This window comes from Hydra vulgaris, chromosome 01 (assembly GCF_038396675.1).
Source record: "Hydra vulgaris chromosome 01, alternate assembly HydraT2T_AEP".
NCBI lineage: Eukaryota > Metazoa > Cnidaria > Hydrozoa > Anthoathecata > Hydridae > Hydra > Hydra vulgaris.
The window spans coordinates 1,441,971-1,465,371 of NC_088920.1; positions in this window are offsets into that span (position 1 = coordinate 1,441,971).

A 23,401-nucleotide genomic window follows, 5' to 3' on the forward strand; every position below is an offset into this window, starting at 1 on the left:
AATCAATCTAATAGATGGTGTTGAAAACCAACTCAGAGAAGTTTCTGAAAGCTAACACTTTCAAAATATGTCATCTTTTCTATTACGCCACTTGTTTTCCTAGTGTTAACATTGGCAGTGTCTATCACAATTATTTTTATAGATCCCTATTAATCAAATTCATTTAAAAATTTTCAAAGTTCCTCAGAAATCGTCTCTGTCTTTCCAATCTTCAATGTTTTTAATCTTCATTGGCTTTAGTTAAACCTCTTTTTTATTATTCTTTATCATAACTACTTGATGTTTCACCCCAGCTCTTTTATTGCTATCAAAATGCAAATACCAATTCTTGACCTTTAGTTGTTTTCTCAGTTTATCTCGTAAATATATACCTTTTCTGATGACTGCCATATTGATTGCTGGTTGAGTTGGTGCAGGATGATTGACAACAGCCATATAAAGATATTGAAACGCTGTGGCAACTTTTTCATTATCTAGCTTTGTTTGACAAACCAATTTAACAGCCTCGACTGCCCTCAGTAGAGGCTGTTAAATTGGTTTGTCAAAGATTCAAAATCACTGCCAGTCACTACTGACGCATTACTACTTTCATGTTCCTTTGTGTATTCATTCAAAATTGAAGTTGATTAAATTGATGTAATGTTTCCAATTTTAAATTTCTTTGAAGGGTGAATTTTTTTAGAACCATCAGGCTTCATTGTAGTATACCCAATTCTATTGATGTCTTTAATTGCTTTAAATAAAGATTTTCATTTTCAGAATGCAACCAAATTCCATCCATTCATTCATCCATTCTCTTTTTTTACATCTAATATATCATCAAATCTATAAGTACCTGGTTTTTTGCGTTTTATTTGTCTCTATTTAATCAACTTTAATCTATTATAGTTGGCACTGATGTTTTGTCGATTATTGGAAAATTCAAATTAGCCCTTAGTTCTAAAAATTTATGTGAATTTTATTTTTTGTCTTTTCGCATTTCCACAGTCTGATGCCAAGCTGGTGTATTGGTTAATTATTTGCAAAGTTGCTGGCATAATAAATATTGTTCCTACTAACTCTTGAGGTTTACTTTTACTTTTTTCATAGTAAATCTAATTTTTTTTCCAAACGTCTCTTTATATTTTGGTTGCAATAGGATTTTTGTTTGACAGATAGAATGGTTGTGTAATAACTGCTTTTGCAATGCCTTATTCAATTTATTTTATGATTAGATTAAATTACGCAAAGCTAAATGTGACTAATAAACAAAACAAAAAAGTTCTCGCTCACATAGCATTAAGTTAAATCAAAAATTAAAATTGCGAGGCAAATTTTTATTAAATAAGTTTAATAAAAATTGCCGCGTAAAAAAGCTCTTCCACCTCTTTTTTTAAAATAAATTTAGAGTTGTGTATTTTATCAAAAATCCTTTTGGAACTATAATTCATTTGGAGCGTGGGTTGTATAAAAGGATGTATTGTAAAGTTGTTTATTTTATTCCCCTAATGTCCAGTTCACAAAAATAATCATTAATCAGAAGTCGCTAAATATAGACCTGTATCAGTACTATAGACCTGTTTATAGACCTGTATCATCGAATTTGTAAGCATTTTAATAAAAATGATTCATTTTTGCAAAAAAAAATATTTTTATTTTGCATTTTAAATTAAATGGTTTTTGGAAAAGCCAATTAACTTAAAACGCAATAATTGAAACAGTATATCGAATTACTTTAAACTAATTTGAAAAAAACAACCTCACTTTAGAATTATTTACTATCAATAATTACGGTTAATAAACACTTTTTTTAAAAATTAAAACACTGCGGAGTAATGAGTATCCCACCCAACAAAAGACGTCTTTAACACGCCTTTAAGAAGCGTATTTTAAGAACAACTAGTTTGAGACAACTTTAATACATCTTCTGTGATAACCAGTTCATAACGTCTCTAACTACGTACTAGACCGAGTACACAATTACGAAAGCTAGTTTTTTTGTTAAAAAGTAATAAAGATACCCATGCGTCGAGAAAAGATTATTTAAAGAATTACAAAAAAATAAACCAGTTTTAAATAATTTAGTTTTAAAATTAATCACTTTTAAATATATCAGTTTTAGAATAAATTAGTTTTGAATAAATCAGTTTTAGAAGAAGTTACAGCTTTTTTCTGCAATGCCCCAGCAAGATTATTTTTAAAAGGGACTGCTGGCCATACAGGTTTTTTTTCTGGTGAAAAGCGCGTCATTAAAGATTCTTGGGAAGGAAGGGCAGTGTTTAATTAAGAACAAAATTTAGCAGGAGAACAGGTAACAATTTTAGCTGCCAGTCGTATAAGCTAACATCAGAAATTCTTTTCTTATAGCTGCTGTTATTATATGTGTTTACGGGTTCTGCCTTGACTCTATGCATTTGATATGTCTTGGGGTTGTAAAAAGAATCTCAAACTATTTTCGTAAAGGCCCTATGGCTAGGCACATATTTTAAAGAAATCTGAAAACTTAATCGAATTTAGAAATTACATTTCAAATGATTTTGCCAGAAGGCCTCCATCATTCCTAAAAGTTGATAGGTTGAAAGCAACTGATTTCAGGCAATTTCTTTTATACACTGGACCAGTTTATTTTGAAGAAACTGTTTCTGAACTTGTCTATAACACTATATTTCACTGTCAATTTCAGTCTTCATTCTGGTGAATCCAGAAGGTAACCTACGTAAAAGCCTTTTAACTTACTGTAAAGATTTTTTTTTTTTTTTTTTCTTTATTTTTGCCGTTTAAAAATGTAAATACAACCAATATTTCCGATATACAGATGGCCGGGGCAAGAAGAAGAAACAATTTGTCTTATCGCCAAGGCCCGAGATTGATTCTGTAAAAAATAAATAGTTTCGTATAAAGTATATAAATGTTACCAATATATATAAAATAAGACTTTGTTTTTAAAAAGATAAAACAAAAACAAAAAGTTACAAGGTGAAAAAGAATTTTTTTTTTTTTTTAAAGCTAAAAATTTAGTAAATTTTTAAAATTTATTGCAACTTTTACTTAATAAGGACACTTTTTACTTTTTAAAAGTAATAAAGTAATCAATAAAAAGTAAAATAACAAATTCTTAGAAATAAATATTAAATAAATTTATAAACGTTAATATAATTTTGCACAAAGTAAAGCTTGCTATAAAAAAAAAATAAAAAAAACGGTTTTTTAACACCTTTTTTTTTTTAATTAATTAAGATTAAATACTAAAATTATTAATAAGACCCAGAATTGAGAAGAAGATCACCCTATACAAATAAAAAAAAAAAAATATATATATATATATATATATATATATATATATATATATATATTTTTATCAACCCTTTTATAGATTTGGTTGAAGCATGCTTAAATAGATATAAATATAAATATATATATATATATATATATATATATATATATATATATATATATATATATATATATATATATATATATATATATATATATATATATATATTTATATGTATTTAATCATGCTTCAACCAAATCCATAAAAAGGTTGACAAAGAAAAACTTTAAACTAAGTCGAAAAAACTTATCTGTGTCACCCGAAAAAGTCAAGCACTCCATCACTAACTAGGAGCATTTGCTTCAATTTTACTTTAAATTCGTCAAGAGTTTCAAGAGTTTTAAGTTTATTAGATAGGATTTCATTCCATACTTTTGGTCCTATAATGGATAATAAAAACTCAGTTGCGGCAAAAATAATTTTAAGCTTTTTGAGAATCTGGTTAATTATCTATGTTTATTTATTTTGAATAACGAATTAAAAATGTTGTTCTTTTATTAACTTTATACATGAAAATTAAAAGATGAAAAATATTAATTTGGTAGAAATTGAGTATATTCAGCTTTATAAATAGTTCTTTGGAGTGAGAAAAACAGCCTACATTAGATATTATTCTCATTGCATGTTTTTGTTTATTAAAAAATTTTTTAATTTTGTTTTGATATGTGCTACACCAAGCAATGTTTGCGTAATTCAGATAACTATGAACAAAGGAGAAATATAACAATTTTAAATTTGTTTGATTTAAAAATGGCCTTGCTTTATAAAGTAGGCCAATATTTCTTGAGATTTTACTTTCAAAATAATGTATATGATTTTTCTAAGTAACGTTTTTCTCAAGGAGTACTCCTAAAAATTTTAATCATTGTTGTCTTTTTATAAATTAATTGCCAATATAAAGTTTTGGAAGTTTTAAAGGGATTTTATAACGTTCATGAAAGCGATGGAAAAAAGACTACTTTGTTTTATCTAAATTAATTGATAATTTATTTGCACTAAGCCATTCTGTGAGTTTTATGAGTTCCATGCTAACTGAATAACGTTTTAGTTATTATTACTATCAACGTTTTAGTCCCGTGATAAGCGTGAAACAAATTTGTATCATCCGCAAACAAAATAGTGTCTAGTAACTTACAAGATTTGCTTAAATCATTAATATAAATTAAAAATAAGAGTGGTCCTAAAATTTATCCTTGTGGAACACCACATTTTATATTCATATTATCAGTTTTTCCGCAGCTAAATGAAATGTATTGTTTCCTATTTGACAATTAGGTTTGAAACCATTTAAAATAAGAATGCTTAATCCCGTAATTTTCATCAAACGCGTGAAAAATATTCTGTACAAGATGAATAATTGCTAGATCGGAGGAGTGACTTTTTTTAAATCCAAATTGTTTGTTATAAAGAATATTGTTATTTTCTAGAAAAGTAAATAGTTTATGATACATAATGTATTCTAATAGTTTTGAAAGGCATGGTAGTATTGAGATTGGTGTGTAATTGGAAACGCTGGTATCATCTCCAGATTTAAAGACTGGTACCATCCTTGCAAGTTTAAGTTTATCAGGAAAGATTCCTTGTTCAAGAGACAAAGTAAAAATATGCTTGAGCGAAGATTTTAAATAAGAAATTGATTTTATTATTACATTACTGCAAACATCCTCAACGCCTAGACCTTTGTTTGGTGTTAAATTAGAGGCAGCATTTAATAATTCTTTTTCAGCTAATTTATTATTTTCCATTATGGCATTATAAGCGGTTAGGTATGATTTAAAATCAGATTTATTGAGTTTGATTTTTGATGCTAAATTTACGCCTGAATTAACAAATGCATGATTAAACGATTGTGCAGTTAAAGATTCATTAACAATTTCGCAGTTATTTATAGTGAGTTTTTACGGAAGACTGTAACAATTTATACTTTTTAAACCAATGACGTCATTTATTAAACGCCATGTTTTTTGTGAATTGTTTTTAAATTTTATTAACTGGTTAGTCTAGTGTGATTTTTTTGAGGACTTTATAATTGATTCAAAAAGTCGTTTGTAGTTTTTAAAATTCGAATCATTTTCAAAGGTTCTTTTTTTAATAAATTTTTCATAGAGGCGTTGTTTTTTTTTTTTTGATGATTTTATGATACCCGGTGTTAACCACGGATTTTGATATGTTTCTTTTACAATAAGTTTTATAATTTTTGGAAATGCTTTATTATAGTTGTTTTAAAATATCTGATTGAAACTGTTATAATCAATATATAAATTTGTAGTTTTCAAGACAGGTTCCCAATCTGTGGAAGATAAAAGGCTTTTAAAATGAATAATGGAAGTCTCATTAATTATTCGTTTAGCAATTTTTACTTTTTCGGAAATTTGATCGAACGTTTGTTTTGTTGATATTATAAAAACCGGAAAATGGTCTGATTACTTTTATTTACTAATTACTTAACTATTTTGTTTAATTACTAATTACTTAATTATTTTGTTTATTATTTTATATAAAAATTAATAAAAAGTTTATTATTATATATAAAATTTATTAAGATTACTAATTACTTAATTATTTTGTGAACAATTACAAAGAAATTTTTGGTAAAACATATATTGTGTGGAAAACATTCATAATTTTGTGCATATGCGATGATGAAGAAAGTTTCAATTGTTCTTTGAACGAAATATCTTGCTTTCCATTTGAAAATTATTTGCACAAGCTAAAAAAATTGTCAAGAATCCCAACAATCTAAATGTAAAAATAATAAAGCGTGCCATCAGAGAAGAAATTAAATATAAGAGCAATATAAAAATTAATGCAGAGAAAGTTGCTTCAAGCAGCAGTGATGATTGATTTTTTAATGAAGATGAGAAACTATTTTTATTACATTTTCATATAATAATACGACTTACAAATGTGACGTTAATACAAAGAGTTGCTTAAAGTCATTTTATGATCATACAATTGACTCAAAATTTTTAGGAATTTACTTCCTAGAAAAAAACTAAAATTTTCCTAAGCTCACTTTTCATAAAAATGAACAACGAAATTGTGTTTGTTTACCGTTCAAGCGTGGCTTTGTAAATTATCTAGTCTAAATTGCGTCTTGTGCGGCGTTGCGTGATATATAAAATGAAATATATAATTGAAATATATTTTATAATAAATCATGTATCTTTTTTTCATACTTTCTTTCATATTCATTTTGCAGTATAAAAATAAATGAGTAAAGATCAATGCTATACTCGAGCTATTTGAAAACGGAAAACTGAAAATAGGGTGCTTGTGGAAAAAGAAGGTGTGGTTCCACTTTGTAAGCTTTAGGATAAAGGTATTTTTAGATACCCACTAAAATCTAAAAAAAAACGTGCTTTGAGAAAGAAGCAGATGTCAAGACTGGTTGTATGGTAAACTTATACACAGGAACGTCACAAGTACATAGACTTTATATTTTTTCTGAAAGTGAAGTTAAAACTTTTTTTAATGTCAAAGATTATCATATTTAACCTTTTTTTATACAAAAACCAAGAAGAAAAAGAAGAACCAAGAAGAAGCAAGAACTAGCAAGAGCTCTTATATAAAAATGGTTATAAAAGAACCTAGCAAGAGCTCTTATATAGAAATGGTTATTAAGGTTGTGCTGTAAATATGAATAATCAACTTATTTTTCTTTAAAGTTGATTAGTTTTGTTGGTAAGGTAGTTTGGAGTCATGTGAAAGTTGTGCGTATACAACATATGGTACAGATTCAGATTAGACTGTGGTAGAAGAGGGTAAGTTCATTATTAGATTAATAATGACATTGGTTGAAACTTAAACAATTTTGTCATCCTTCTTTTCTACTTTATAAATAGGTCTTCTATAATTTACTCTTTTAAATTAAATTAATTCCTAAATTACTCCTTTAACAGATGATTAAGAGATGGCGACAACCATTAAATTAAAGAAGATTAAACTCTGGGTTAGAGAAACTTTTTTTTTTATTAGTTAAGTTAACTAAATCTCTTTTTAAAACTATTAAATTCATTAATGTAGTTTAAATGCTTTTAACCCTTTACATAATTAAAGTTTTTTTTTTTTTTTAATTAAGGATATTTAAAGTGACAAACTTCTTTGTATTATTAGGATACCAAACTTGTTTTTAATTTAAAAATAGGATTTTTCTGATTTTTTGCATTAGGTTCTGATTACCATAAGTTAATACAAGTGACTTACCCTACTTTTAATTTCTCTTTTTTTGGTCTAAGAAAGGCCGTAAGAACCGAAGGCCGTAATAGCCATTTTTTACATTTTTTTAAAGAACTTATCATTAGGTGTTAATTCTAATGTTTTTTAAATTCTGCTTATGAAGATTTCTTTAAAAATGCATATTTGAGAAGAACTTTGTTCTTAAGAAATCCAAAATTGGTCCAAAAAAGTTTGTTGTCCATATGGTGTTATAATTATTGTACTAGGTTACGGAAGAAAACGTTATTACTATTTACTTCTTTGTATTGCTTAATTTTATGTTTGTCTATTTTTAGCAAGACTTCTTTACCTTATAACTGAAACTGTTTTAATTTAGATTTTGAATGCCAAGAAGTACATGTTATTGCAGAATCTTCTCCAGTCAAAAAGCGTAAATTAAAATGTGTTTTACAATTTCCCTCTCAACCAAATTTTCATATTACATAAGTTAAATGATAGATCAATCTATCATACAACCTATAATATTGTTTTCAGTTCTCCATATAAAAATAGTGTTTTGTTAGTTTGGATTACCATGTTTAGCTATAAGCATTGCATTATCTTCTGGAAGAGTTTTCAATCCCTTATTTCCTGTTGTCTCAGATGGTCTAAAAGGTACTGAGTGAATCATAATGTGATTAAAATTGCCTAATTTAATCGTGTTGGGTTTAAAAAATTTTTTTTTATGTTATATAGTTGTGGTGTGCGCTACTCAACAGCAAAATGTATGATTATTATTGATAAAGGCTTCATTCCATAGAGGTATATAATATATATATTTTTAACTTGCTTTTTTTTTGTCTTGTTTTCAACGAAGATCTATGAGTTATTTTTTTTTCTTATATTATTAACCTATATTTTGAAAAATGATTTTAGTTTTATTTTAGTTTAGCAAATTTCATACTAAATAAACTCAAAAATGAGAGGTCTTAAAATGCGAAAGTTACAATGTGTTACTTTTTATTTATTTTATCAACAGTTCATAAATATTATTAAATTATGAATTTATAAAATTATTGTTGTTAGATTACATTTTTGAAATGCTCAAGCTTTTTATGAACATTGATTTATTCTATTAAATCTGTTTTAGACGCGCCACATTCTGATTGCTTGAATGGCATCCATCCAAGTACTGCCTCTGCTACTCAGAGAAATGATGTTTTCCAATGGATCAAAGAAGTATTATTTTATTAAAAAAAAAATATATCCATGGAACTCTTCTTGAAGCTCTAAGGAAGACTAAGACTTTTTTTATCATCAGTGGTGTTTTCGTAAAGACTGAACTTTTTTATCATCAGTGGTGTTTTTGTAGAGACTGAACTTTTTTATCATCAGTGGTGTTTTTGTAAAGACTGTAGTGAAAAACTGGCCGATATGAATACAGTATACTAATTGACAATAAACCATGATTTTGAAGGAAAGTGTTTTACAAACTGGTGCAGATGAAAGAGGCAGTAAAATCTTTGAATAAGCATCTTAATACTCGACATGATCAATTAAACAATGTAGAAGAAAAAGGTGTTCCGTAAGAGAAAAAAATCATATTATAAGATTTTATTGAAAGTGAAAAAGAGTTGACTAAGGAGCGTGCAACTAGTGAGTGAAATAAGGCATATTATTACAATCACATTGCACTCTTTATACCTACATTCTAAAGTGAGAGTAAAGTTAGTCTTTCAATTTGTTTATAAAATTTACGAAAATTAAAAAAAAAATTAAGAACATATTGAAAATATTCCTTGACTGAATCGCTTATACTAAACAAAAAAATCTGGATAATATTATGTTTCAAAATGGATTTATTCCTACTATAAATAAACCTACTCGAATTGCAAAAAATACTGCGACTTTAATTGATCAAATTATAATTAATAAATTCAAAAACATAAAAATTAAAACGGAAATATTGAATACTGGCATATCTGATCATTTTCCGGTTTTTATAACAGCACAAAAATCGTTAAATCAAAATCGTTAATCATTAAATCATTATTTCTAGAAAAGTAAAAACTAAAAAACGAGCAATTAAGGACGAATCATTTCTAGTGACATTTATTAGCCTTTTATACAAACTGGGAAACTGTTTTGAAAACAAAAATTGTTAATAAAAAAAAAAATGTTAAATGTTACGTTATATTAAATGTGCGGTCGTGGCGAAGTGGTTAGAGCGCTTGCTTTATAAGCAAGAGATCCAGGTTCGAAACGAGCTTTGGACATATTTTCGGGTCACGGTAAGGAAGGAGGCGTGAACTTTCTGGTTAAATGCACTTCCGCGGTACTCTGTGACAAGACCGTTAAGTCTTCTTGGGGCCCCTAAATAACAGTATAAAAAAAAAATTTTATCATATTTTTGAATGTAAATAAACCAATAAAGCATTCCCAATAACAACTAACTTTATTAAAACAAAAAATCTACAAAATCCCTGGATAACACCCGGAATCATAAAATTTTCAAAAAAAAAGCAACGATTATATGAAAAGTTCATTAAAAAAAGAACTTTTAAAAATGAAACAAACTTTAAAAACTAAAATATTTTGTGACAATTGTAAAGCGCTCAAAAAAGTTTTCCTAGTAGCCAATTACTAAAATACAAAAATAATATACAAAAAACTTGCAATTTAATAAAAGAGGTTATAGGTAAAAAAGATATGAATGTAAGTCGTTTGCCAAAAGAACTAATTTTAAATGACTGCGAAATTATTAAGGACACCATAATTGCTAATTCGTTTAACTATGCATTTGTTAGCGCAGGTCCAAGTTTAGCATCAAAAATAAAAAAAGTAAAACTTGCTTCAAATCACACCTAAACTCTAATAATAATACAATGGACAATAGTAGGCAAACATAAACAGAATTGCTTGATGCCATGTACTTTCTTAAGCCAAATAAAGTTTATGGAGTTGATAGTGTAAGCAGTAATGTAGTATTTAAATTAATGCCTTATTTAAAAAATCCGCTTGTGTGTATTTACGTTCTCTTTAAACCAAAGAATCTTGCTCGAAATGCTTAAATTTGCAGGGTAAAACCTATACTAAAATCAGAAGATGAGACTAGTATCTCTAATTACAGGCCTATACTAACATGCTTTTCAACATAGACACTAGTCTCTAATTACATCTCCAGGTTTGGAGATGTAACTAGAGACTAGTGTCTTTAATTACATTTCCATACTAACATGCTTTTCAAAGTTATTAGAACACATTATGTATAAAAGATTGTATTATTTTTTAGATGTAAAAAATATTCTCTATAGTAAGCAATTAGGGTTTAAAAAGAACCACTCTACTGATCAGGCTATTATTCATCTTGTTCTTGATATCTTTAAATCATTTGATCAAAATAATTATACATTAGGTGTATCTATTGATCTCAGTAAGGTTTTTGACGCTGTCGATCATTACATTTTACTAAAAAAATTAGAAAAGTATGGTATTAAACGTATAAATATTGCGTGGTTTAAAAGCTATTTGTCAAATAGAAAACAATACATTTCTTATAATGAAGATAAAATGACCAATATGAACATAACATATGGGATTCCTCAAGGATCTATATTAGAACCACTTCTATTTCTCATTTATATTAATGATGTATTGTACTGAACTAGAAACAATTTTCTTTGCAGGTGACGCAAATTTATTTATACACATAATGATATAAATATTCTGTTTAAGTCAGTGAACAAAGAGCTATATAACCTTACTGAATGGTTTTATGCAAACAAATCAATTCTAAATATAACCAAAACAAATAATACTTTTTTCCCATCGTTTTCATAACCAAGATAAAATTCCTTTAAAACTTCAAAAACTTTGTATTGCCAATCAGAACATAAAAAGTGAAACCACATTAATTTTTTTCGGCGTGCTTCTTGATGAAAATGTAACGTGAAGAGATCACATACAATATCTTGAAATATAATCTCGAGGAACATAGGCCTGCTACGCAGAGCTAGGCCTTTTTTAAATGCAACTTGCTTAATGCTTTTATGTTTTTCGTTCATTCATTGCCATCTTAACTATGCAAACATTGTTTGGTGCAGTAAAAATAAAAATAAAATAAAAAAATTATTTAATAAACAAAAGCATGCTATCAAAATTATTTCAAATGTGGGCCGTTATACACACTCTGAAGCATTATTCAATACAAATCAGATCAGATATCTAACCAGATTTTCAAATAACAGTTTTATTCAACCCAAAAGTTATTTTGTGGCGACTGATTGTTCAATTTCTACAAGAGGGCCAAAATTATGGAATAAAACATTAACTAATGAACTTAATACAATTGTTATGCCTAATGAATTTAAGAACAAATTGAAGCAAAAACTACTGATGAACAACGTAGCCCTCAGCTTTTTCTGAAGTTTTAATGATTGCTTCTGTAACTTACACAACAACTAGAGGTTTATCATTATCGGCTCGAAGATCTTGAAGAAGCCGATGACCTTGTTGCAACAACGAACAGAAAACCATATCCTGATGATTATGATGATGATCACCATCCTCATCATCATCATCATCAACAACAATACTGTTATGCAGCTAGCTTTTTGAAAAGGATTATGCCACTTGTTAGTGTTTAAATTCTTCTCATTTTTTCTTTTCTTTTTTTTATATATATAAATATATATAAAATTATGGTTTTTAAGAATTATTCACATATTTCAAGGTATATGCTGGTGTAAAAGAAAAGCTTTAGGATTATGTGTATTTGCTTAGAAGCTTTTTAGTGATACAGTTTCTTTGTACTAATTCCTTTTTTTTTTCTTTTTTAAATTTTTTGAAACCAATACAAAACAAAAAGTTAAAGAAGGACTTTAGGACCGATGATTTTTATTTTATTATGTCGGCCTTTATTTTACTCAACATTTAAAAAAAGTAAATCATATATATAGCACAAGATTCTCAAAAAATAACTTTAGTCTATCCAAATTTCTTCTAAAGCGTTGAATAAGAGCATTCTTATGATTTGATTATATAGCTATGAATATATTTGTTAACTTTATGTATAGGATTTAATTTTATCATTTGTTTATTACCGAGGATGTAAAAAAGTTTATACAATAAATATTCTTGAAATCTTATATAAAAAGTACGCCTTATTTTTTATGATGTATATATATATGTGAGTGTGTGCATTCCTTTTATTTATTTTTTTTCTCTGTAAGCCGTCAATACATGTTTATAAATTTTGTATTTAAAATTTACCAATGGCTGGGGCAAAAAGAAGACGCAATTGTTTTGTCACCAAGCCCCTAAAATTCCGTAAACAATATATTCACATCACATACACACATTCCATTATGCAAGTATATGTTATTAAATATTATACATAAAAATTAAAAAAAAAAAAAATAAAAATAAAAAATAATAAATAAGCAATTCCAATATTAATATCGATATAAAAGATCACAAAAAAGTAAATGTAAAATAAAAAATGTTTTAAATAAATTTGAAAAACAATTAAAAATAGAATATTGTATTAAGAAATATATTATTTTTGTTTTTATTATCTATATATATATATATTTTTTTTTTTTTTTCTTTTTATGTATTTAAAAAAATTAGACGAGTGTAAGACATCTTTAAGCCAACTTTCGAGACAACTTTAAGATGCCTTTGTGTAAGGTGGATCTGCGCAATGAACTCCGACGACTACAAACTTCAGGTCTTGAGCATGTTTGAAGATCCTAAAACATACAAGAGAATACAATATTACAATCTTTCTAATTGACTATATGCGTAATAAATACTTTATAGTTGAGAAAAAAGCTGAAAAAGTTAGACCAGATAACCCATGCCGATGTCCGTAATTTTACAAGTTACCGAAAATTCACATAATAGGAGTACCCCTCCGCCCAATTGTCTCGGGATGTTATGGACTCACGGGTAACGTCTTCAAATTTGTCACAGAATACATTTAACCCTTGCAGAAAGAACACCTGCCTATTTTAAAGACAACACCGATCTACTACGTGGGCTCTCCAATCAAGACATAACTACCAAAGACTACTGGTTGGTCACAGCAGATGTTACCTTTTCACAAACATACCCAACAATAAGGGAATCAAAGCGGTAGAATAATATTTTTACAAACATACCCAACAATTAGGGATTCAAAGCGGTAGAATAATATCTAACAAAACACTCAATCTTCTCTTAACACTAACACCAGCCATTCCCCCAATCAACCACATAATCACATTGATTCAGACCATCCTCGAAAACGGCACGTTTGAATTTGGTAGAACCTATTACCACCGACTATTGAGAACCTTAATGAGTACAAGGATAGCACCCCATAAGTTAATCTGTTTATGGGCCAAATTTATCAAGCAACCTCCCGAAAGTTCCCAAAATCTATAAAAAACTAAAATAAGTTTGGCGACATTTTCTTTACGTTTCACCGGTCGGAGAATGAGCTGGAGGGTGTCAAAGAATTTATGAACAACCTGCATGAGCCAAACAAGTTTACTTTTACCACCTCAATTGCATCTCTACCTTTCATGTATCTATTTTTTTCTAAAGAAAAAAAAGTTGCAGACTCAAGTCTACCTTGTTTTGCAAAACTACTGATACGAACAGTCTAATCCACTTCCACCAAGAAAGCATTATTTACGAACAGACGCAAGGTTTAACAGGCTAACCACTAATAACATAGACTTAAAAAAACTTAAAAATCTGACAAAAATAATCATTATCAAAAAAAACCGACCTAACCTAGTCAATTAATACATGCAGAAGCACCTCAAAAAACACAAAAGGATCTACTCACACCAACACCCTAAGAAAAACCAAAAAGCCAATTGTGATGCCGTTTGACCCAATAGGAAAAGATATTGCAGGCAAAACACTAAAATATTGAAAAATAATCAAAAAAGACAAACACCTTAAAAGTATTCAATCAAAGAACAACGATCACATGCAAAAACCTAAAATCTATTAAAGAAACTCTCATACACTCAACTTTTAGAGAAATTCCACGGAACATGGACAACAGAAAACGAGCACCTACTACAAACACTGACAAATTTTTGATATAATTGAAAGATTTTTGTAAACTGGACTATATCATTTAAACATTATGTTTAACTTGTAATTTGAACTAATTTATAAATAATAGATTTCTAACAACATCAACTAAAACGACTTATTACTAGGTAAATAGACACGTGTGTGTGTGTTTGTGCGTGCGTGCGTACATTAGTAGTATAAGTTCATATACATGTATGTACACATTAATGTTCATTTTCATAAAGATTCGTAGATATACACACTGGTTTAAGTATGAGTGTATATATATGTGTATGACTGTCTATTAGTAGAAACGCAAAAAAAAAAGTCAAGCATATATACCTATCCAAAAAACAGGTGGAGGAGGTGGAAAAATGCATTAAAAACTTTGAAGAAATTTTTGAATATAAAGCAAAAGAGGAAAAAATGATTAATGACCTGTACCAGCACTTATTGGAAGAAATAAAGGCCTCAAAAAATAAATAAAGATAGAAAGTTAGGCGGATGTGGAGGTTGGACCACGATTGTTAACATATAATTAATTGAAAAATATTTGTATAATATATCAATTTTTAGAAAAGAAAATACACACACAGTACACAACGTTTTATAAATATAACTTTTCTATAATCTTTAACCACTTGTACCTTATTTTGAATAAATTAAGTGCACTCCACAAAATGCAAACCGGGCGCGTCCCATAACATAAACAAAAATCATTGATTTAATAAAAACTGCTGAAAAACATACTTCTTCTAGATAATCTGCATAACTTTCTCTCGACAACTTAGAATAAAATTACTAATACTAACACTCTAACTATTGTGAGAATAATTTTACTACTTCTCTTTTGGCTAAAACTAATTTGCACGCTGGATACTCAAACTTTTTTTTAATTATCTCATACAAAGTTGATACAATCTGTGACATTTTTTAAATAATTGAATTTTAATTTAAAAGAAGCATTTAAAATCGGATATTTTAAAATCCATTAGTAATAACACTTGTTTCAATTCATTTATAAATTGTTTTATACTATCCTTTTTAATATTTCCAATCTAAGAAAAGTTTTTTCACAAATTAAGTCCATAATATTGAATAGAATACTTTCTAATTTACTTTATGGAATAAAATAAATTTAGTTCCATTTTTCCATTTTTATATTACTTATAATCATTGAAATATGACCACAATCATGAAATATTTTTTTAGAAGGCCTTAGATAAAAATGTTGATAAATCATTGCAAACCGTTGATTAGATTGTTAAACCTACAGATGAAAAAGTGAGAGGCGAGACTTTTAAGTTATTAATGGTTTTAGTTATTAATACTTTTTATTAAAATTTTCTTAATATTGGTAATTTTTTATAAAGCTAAATTACGCCTAACGGAAAGATGTGAATATGGCCCCTGGCGCTGACAATTGCAGATTAATCAAAACTCCTTAAAACAATTTAAGAACCTTTTTAAAAATATCGTTGATTAGAATCTAGAACTGCAATCAAATGATTTAACATGTTAATTATGCAAAAGAATTTAACAGGTTATTCTGGGTTTTCAGTAATTGCTAGAAATTAAAAGACTGAAATGGTGAGAATTGTTGTTACATAGATGAAACTATTCATGCATTTTGCTTAATTGATTAATAAACTAGTTTTTTTTTAATTTTATTTACTTTATCTTTTTGTCTGCAACGAATGAATGAATGTCTAAAATTATATATGGAAATTAATCAAGCAAAAAAAACTATTGGTTTGACTATATCTAAAAAAAAAGACAACAAAAGCTGAACATACCACTTAATAAAGATCACTCAAGAGAAAAAAAAAATGAAACAAAAACACAAAACAAAAAAAGACACAAAGTTAAATGCACTTTCCTATATTCAAAAGAGAATTGTATATATTGAAAAAAAGTAGTTAAGCGTTTTTTTTTATCTACAAAAGTCAGATCATTTTTCACTTTAACAAACGGTTTGTCTGTTAATAGCATAAAAATGTGCAGCTCATTTTAAAAAACTACCAGGTACTTTATTTGCACAATGGCACATAACTAAAAAAATAGCTAAAAACCAAATAAATTTAAAATTTTATTTTATTTAATTGCTAAAGAAAAGAATAATACTGTAACTTGCAATATCAAGTTAAAGCTTATTGCTAATATTATATATGCACTTACTTAGAAATGCTGGATAGGCTATAACTGACGTATATGTGTAGCAGGTGCACATACATCAACTGGCAAGTTAGGGTGTGGATAGAATGTAGCTATTTATGAAATCAACTTGTTATGGCAAAAAAGGGATTTTTTTTTAATTAAGACTATTCACCATTAGCTATTATTGGAGTAAATAATAAAAGAAATTCTGAAGATAAAATTCATGAATGGAATAAATTTTAAAGCAAATTTAAAAATAAGACAACAAAATAGTTTAGAACTCAATATTTTTAATATTTTCAACATTTTTAAAAGGGATTTTAAATCACAAAATAACAACTTCCTGATCCCAAGTTGAAATAAATCTCCACAGTAACATGTTAATTTCCATTGTTGTTACATCACATTGAGCAGGTTTATTTTAGATTAAAAATCAATTTTATCAAATAAATAGTTGGTCAATAAAAATCAGTATAACAGTTGATAATTAATATTAGCTTCACTTTTTTTTTTTTTTTTTTACTATTTGTACAAAAAATTGTTTTAAACTTTTTTTTTGCGACTTTTTGAAAAAAAATATTTATACAACTTAAAAATAATATATTAGGAAAATAATATTTTAAAATAATATATTAAAAATAATATATTTAACTTGAGCGTTTTTGTAAGGATCTTTAATCTTTTTTATAATGATCAAATAAAAAAGTAAATTTCAAATTATCTACAATATTTCGAAATTATATTTATACACACATGCATGCACAAAGTTATATATAAAAATTTAATTTACATTTTCTGCAAAATTATTTTAGATTTTTTAGACTTTCCTAAAACTCATTTAATATTATTATTTTTACACTACTGATAATTATTTCTGTTTTTGTATAATTTATAATGGTATAAACATGGTATAATTTAAATAACTCATATAAATATAAAGTATAATATAAAATATAAATTTAAATAACTAATATAAATATAAAGGGGAGTCTGGAGGTTAGATGGAATGTTTTTTTGTATTTATTTATAAATTTGTGATCAAAAAACAAACATTTTTTGAAATAATTTTTATGGCTTAAATACTACTTATTAAACAATAGTTTTATTCATTAAAAATGCTATAAATATAGTTAAATAAATAGTTAAATATTATAACAAATAAACGAAAAAGAAAATAAATTAGCTTTAAAATAAAACTAAAAAAACTCGAAGTAAGAATTACTTTTTTTAACATTTTTTGTTGTTTTTGTATTTTTCTTTCTTTTTTTTCTTTTCTTATCTTTGAATAACAATGAATCAGAAGTTGATAATATGAACTTTAGCGTAAAACTACCCGCAGGAAAATATTGATTATTTTACTTTCAGTTTAAAGGAAATAAAAATTAAAGAAAAAGGAGAAGAAGTTAAATAAGAAAATTAAGAGAAGTTAAATAAGCTCTGTTTGAAGCAATGTGGAATTTGTGCTATTTGGAATTTATGCTATTTGGAATTTATGTTATTTGGAATTTATGTTATTTGTAATTTATGCTTTGTGGAATTTATGCTATTTGGAACTTATGCTATGTAAATTTTTTTTTAAATAGGTGCAAAGTGTTTCTAAAACTTATCTTTTTTTTTGAAATGAAATTTCAATATTAAAATAAACTATCAATAATAAAATTACTTACAATTGCATTAATATTTCAATAATTAAATTATTATTATGTATTAAATAATATAAAAAATAAAAATCTTTTTTTTTCTTCAAAAAAGTGAATGAAAAAAACTGTTTTACTTAAAAAAAAAAATTTCATAAGTTTTAATACTTATAAAAGAAATATTATTTTCGAATTGACAATATTGCAACATTTATTTTTATTTATCCATAGTTAAAATTGTTTATTTTATTTAAAACTTTGTAGAGATATTCTACAATTTTATTTTTATATAAGATGTTTTATACTATTTGATAAAACATAGAATAGTGAAAATTTTAAAAATATTGAGTTTTGAACTATTCAAATTACTTTAATGAATTTTTGAACTAAATTTTATTTACTTGTTTAAAATAAAAATAGTTAAGTGGGTGCTTTTTAAGATTCATTTTGTTTAATTTTCATTAAAAGCTCGTATACTAATTATTGAACTTATCAAACACAATTTAAAAAAATCCCCCCCCCCCCTCCTTTGAACTAATTTTAGTCATTTATTTTTCTCTCCAATAATAATGCTTGTGTAGCTAAATTTAAATATTTAAATGTTTAATACTTAATATTTACTACCGCAAATATTTAGTATTAAACATTTCATGGTTTTTTGGTGTAAGTTCTACTATTTATTTATGTTCAAAAGTTTTTTAAAAAAAATTTTTTACTAAATTTTTTCACTTAATCGGCAAGTGCATATTTGCAAAATTGAACAGTTTCTTCAATCTGCTTTTCTAGATACGTTCATTTAACTGCAACTTTGTCAAACTTTTTGAACTTTGTTTATCCATAGATTCCTTTTTTGCGTTCAAATTAGATTGGAAAAGTTTAAAATTTTAATATATAATTCTCTTAATTATTTAAATATACTATCCACAAGAGATTATTAATTATTAACCACTCATTAACTTTACCCAAATGTTCGTTAGCTGTTTTAAAAAGTGCTTTAATATCTCTTTAGAATAAAAAAGATTAGGGACATCTGCAAAAAGAATACAATTTAATAAGTCTGTTGCTAAATTTAAATCATTTGTATTCACTAGGAATTATAACGGTCGTAAAATAGAACCCTGGGGAGTCACACATGTTACAGCATATAGAATTGTTTGGTTTTGCAAATATTATATAAAATGTTTTCTATTGTTCGAATATTAAAATTTTTGTATTTTTATGTTGTTGTTAAACAGTATCAAAGTCTTTGACAGATCAATGAAAATTCTTTTTGTAAAGTAGTTAGTACAAAATACGTTGGTTTTTTGGTTGACTATGTCAACCAAATTTTATGTTCAAACCATGCTCAGTCAAACATTCTTTTTTGAATGCAACATATTGTTTCCTGATAAACTGTTAAACAGCCTGCTTTAAGAGAAAGAATAAAGATGTGAAACAAAAACGGTTCGATCACTTCAAAATTGAGAAATGCAAAGTAATGCACGTTGGCAGCGCATGTAACAAGTCGACGCGCAATAATTCAATGGCTAACGTTGACGGCACGCATGATCCACTCGAAAAGACTGTAGTCGAACGAGAACTTAGTGTGATGGTCTCTAAAGACCTTAACGTCAGACCAAAAGTAGAGTCAGCCGCATTAATTCCGAATAGAATGCTAAGGCGACTCAAAAAAAAATTTTTAACAATGATATTTTTCACAGTGTACATAAAAACTTATAGATACCATATTTGCAAACAGAAGTAACAACAAAAATTATTCTATTTATCAAAACCAGAATGACTTATTAATTAAATGCAAAAGCCTAGACGTCATTCACTACAGTGATTGATTAGGGGTCATTGTAATAGCTATTTTAGAAATAAAGACTTTTCAAAGTTAAAGCATTGTTCAAATTTTCATAAAAGTTTTCTTATTTGAAACACACGCACCGTATTCATAGTTAAAAATCAAAAAAGCGTTTAAACAAATCTAATCTATTTATTTCAAGGAAATTACTTATTATTGCCTTAAATTTGTCTTTAAAGATTGAATAATGCATAGAATAAATGTACAGGCGAAGGCATTAGGTCTAGATATTGCCTATAACGCAAATAAAAATTGTTTAAATTTCCAATTGAAAAGTCATCTTTTTGAACTAAGTACAAAAATTTGCTCAGTGGGCCAGAGGTGATGCTTTAAAGCCAACTTCTGTATTGGAGTAATTTTTTTTTATAAATGCATTTTAGAGACCCCAGCACTTTTAAATTGATAAAATGTTTCCCTACTATCATTTTCGAGGTCAGTATCTTAGACTTACTAATCAATTTTACCTCGAAAATGGCAATATTTTAAAACCAAATTTTCTGAACTCAGCTGAGCGCATTAGGTGTTAAGTATTTTATTATAAATGATATCCAATTGTAGATCTTACTTTAAAAAACTAAAGAAGACGCATGAAAAACAGTTTTAATTATTTAAATCTTTTCAAAATCTTTTTAGCTTTTTTAATGTTTTGTGAAAAGTTATGGAACATTCAATGACGACTTTGGGATTTCAATTTAATGGTTTTTTTATTAGTTACTATTTCTTATGTTTAAGTACTGTTTTAATTTCCACTTTTATGGATAATTGTGTTGTGTTAATTTTATGTGAACATGAGTAAAAAAATATTTATAGAAAAGAAGATTAATTTTTTGTTTTTATGGATATAAAAATTGTATTTATCCATGCAAAGAGTTTGTATTTATGTAAAGAGAAGAGTTTAGCTTAAAAAAGAGAAATTATTTAATTTCTCGTAGTACTGAAAGTGAGAAAACTATATCATCTAGTACTTTTGGTTTTAATGTCGTCTAAATAAATTTTCTAAAATGCCATTTCACCTAGAAAATTGTACTTTAAAAAGGTCAAATGGGTTTTGTTTATTTAATAATAAATATTGTTCATTAAATAATAAACTATTTGTGAAAAATAGTCATTTCATACACATAAATTTTTTACACAAAAATAACAGAGAGCACAAAAAGACACAAGAGAGCACCATACAATGAATGTTTTTCAAGCTCCAGACAAACTATGATCTTATGATGAAAATGCTTTGCAGCTACAATACTAAGGCTTCCAGAATGAGGAGGAGTGAATGAGGGAAAGACTCCAATCAACCTGTGGAGGCTAAGGTGCTCTTGATGTACTTATGTATGATATACGTCATCACCAAGATCTTATTTAAAAAAAAAATTATGTCAATAATGTTAAATTTTATTAATTTATAATAATATTTTAATTTTATTAAATCAAAAATTACCGAAATTTAGAATATTAAGTATATCAATTTTACTATTTTTACTTTACATTAATTACTCCATTTATATATTAATTACTCCATTTAGTATTTATTGATAGGATTTTACAAAACTTTACTTATCATATAAGAAGATTACTAATCACTGTGTTCAGTTGTTAGAAACAAGAAAATGAAATGTTGTTAACGTCAAGCGTCTTATAGTTATTCATCAGAGTTGCATAATATCACAAAAATTTGTTTAATAAATGTTTACATTTTATTTTGCAATGTCGTCATTTTAAGAGCGAGCGCATTAAAATTATATTGTTTTGTTTAGGTAGTTTTGCGCAATAATCTTTTCTAATATATAGCTTTTTGAAAAGGTTGGCATTCTTAAGAATGATTTAAACTAAGATTTTGAAAACTTGTTAAAACGCAGGTGTCGAAAATGATTGTCGGTATTTGTATTAATATAATTACTTATAGTTATTAGCTCTATATTTAATTCTATAATTCTATTAGTTTTATATATACTTTTGGTACTAATTAGTATCAAGAGATTACGGCTTTTGAGTCTGCGTTTTATTAAAAGTTCAAAATCCTAATCTAAGTCGTACAATTCACAATAAACGCTAAACTTGTAAAACGCTAAACATTTACAAACGGTTCAGATTTGTAATACGAATTATGGCATCACCTGCTGCTATATGGTTTACCACTCCTGTATACCTGCATACCAATCGTTATTTAGGGCATGTCAAAATTAGTCACGGGATGTCTTGATAGTTTTTAAATTAGATGGGTCATATTGAATTTCTAAATATGATTAATTGCGGGTGGGGAGTTTTGAATCGAGGCATATTTGTTCTAAAAAAAGTTGTCATGACCATTCAAGTGGTCAGAAGTAGTATAGGGTGGTCCTGAAATATTCCTAGGGTTATTAAACTAGATGGTACATATTGTATGTCTAAATATAGATAATTGAGATCGCAAAAATAAAATCTGAGCAAAACTTATTATTTAATTATTAAAAATTAAGTATCATTACTTATTAGAAATTAAGTACATAAAATAGATAAATAAAAACGTATTAGTTTTTATTTATCTATTTTATGTACTTAATTTATTGGATATTGTGAATAAAAACATATAATAAGCAATAACACCTATAATTTTTTGAGTAAATCTTTTTTTTGTTTTTATATAGACTCAAAAGTGTAAAAATAATGGAACAGATTTTACGAATGGAACAGTTTATATAACAAAATTTATTTTAACTCTCTAATTTACTTTTGTAATTATAAACGCAACTTTTTTTAAAAGTTACGCGTGCAAAAGTTGAAACTATCTAAACAACATTTTGTTATAAATCATTAAAAAGAGCCTAAAAAACCAATTGCCAAATTTCTATTTAAAGCTTATAACTGTACAAAAATTATTATCATTAGTTTACTAAGTTTTATGACCATCGCTAAAAATTGATATTTAACAAAAGGTATTTTTGGATCAGATTATTATTTTTATTTTACATAAAGGGGCAAATACAAATTATATACGCAGTATTTTAGGTGCCTTAAGAAGTCCTTACGGTCTTATCACAGAGCACCGCGGACGAGCATTTAAACGGAAGTTCACGCCTCCCTCCGAACCGATTTCGCAAACTTGCCCAGAGGTGAGATATGAACCACGGATCCTTTGTTTCAGAGGCAAGTGCGCTACCACTGAGTTACGGTTGCTTATGATATAGGAAATTCTCCCCCTTTTAAGCATCTTTTTGATTTTACTGACCCTCTTTCTTC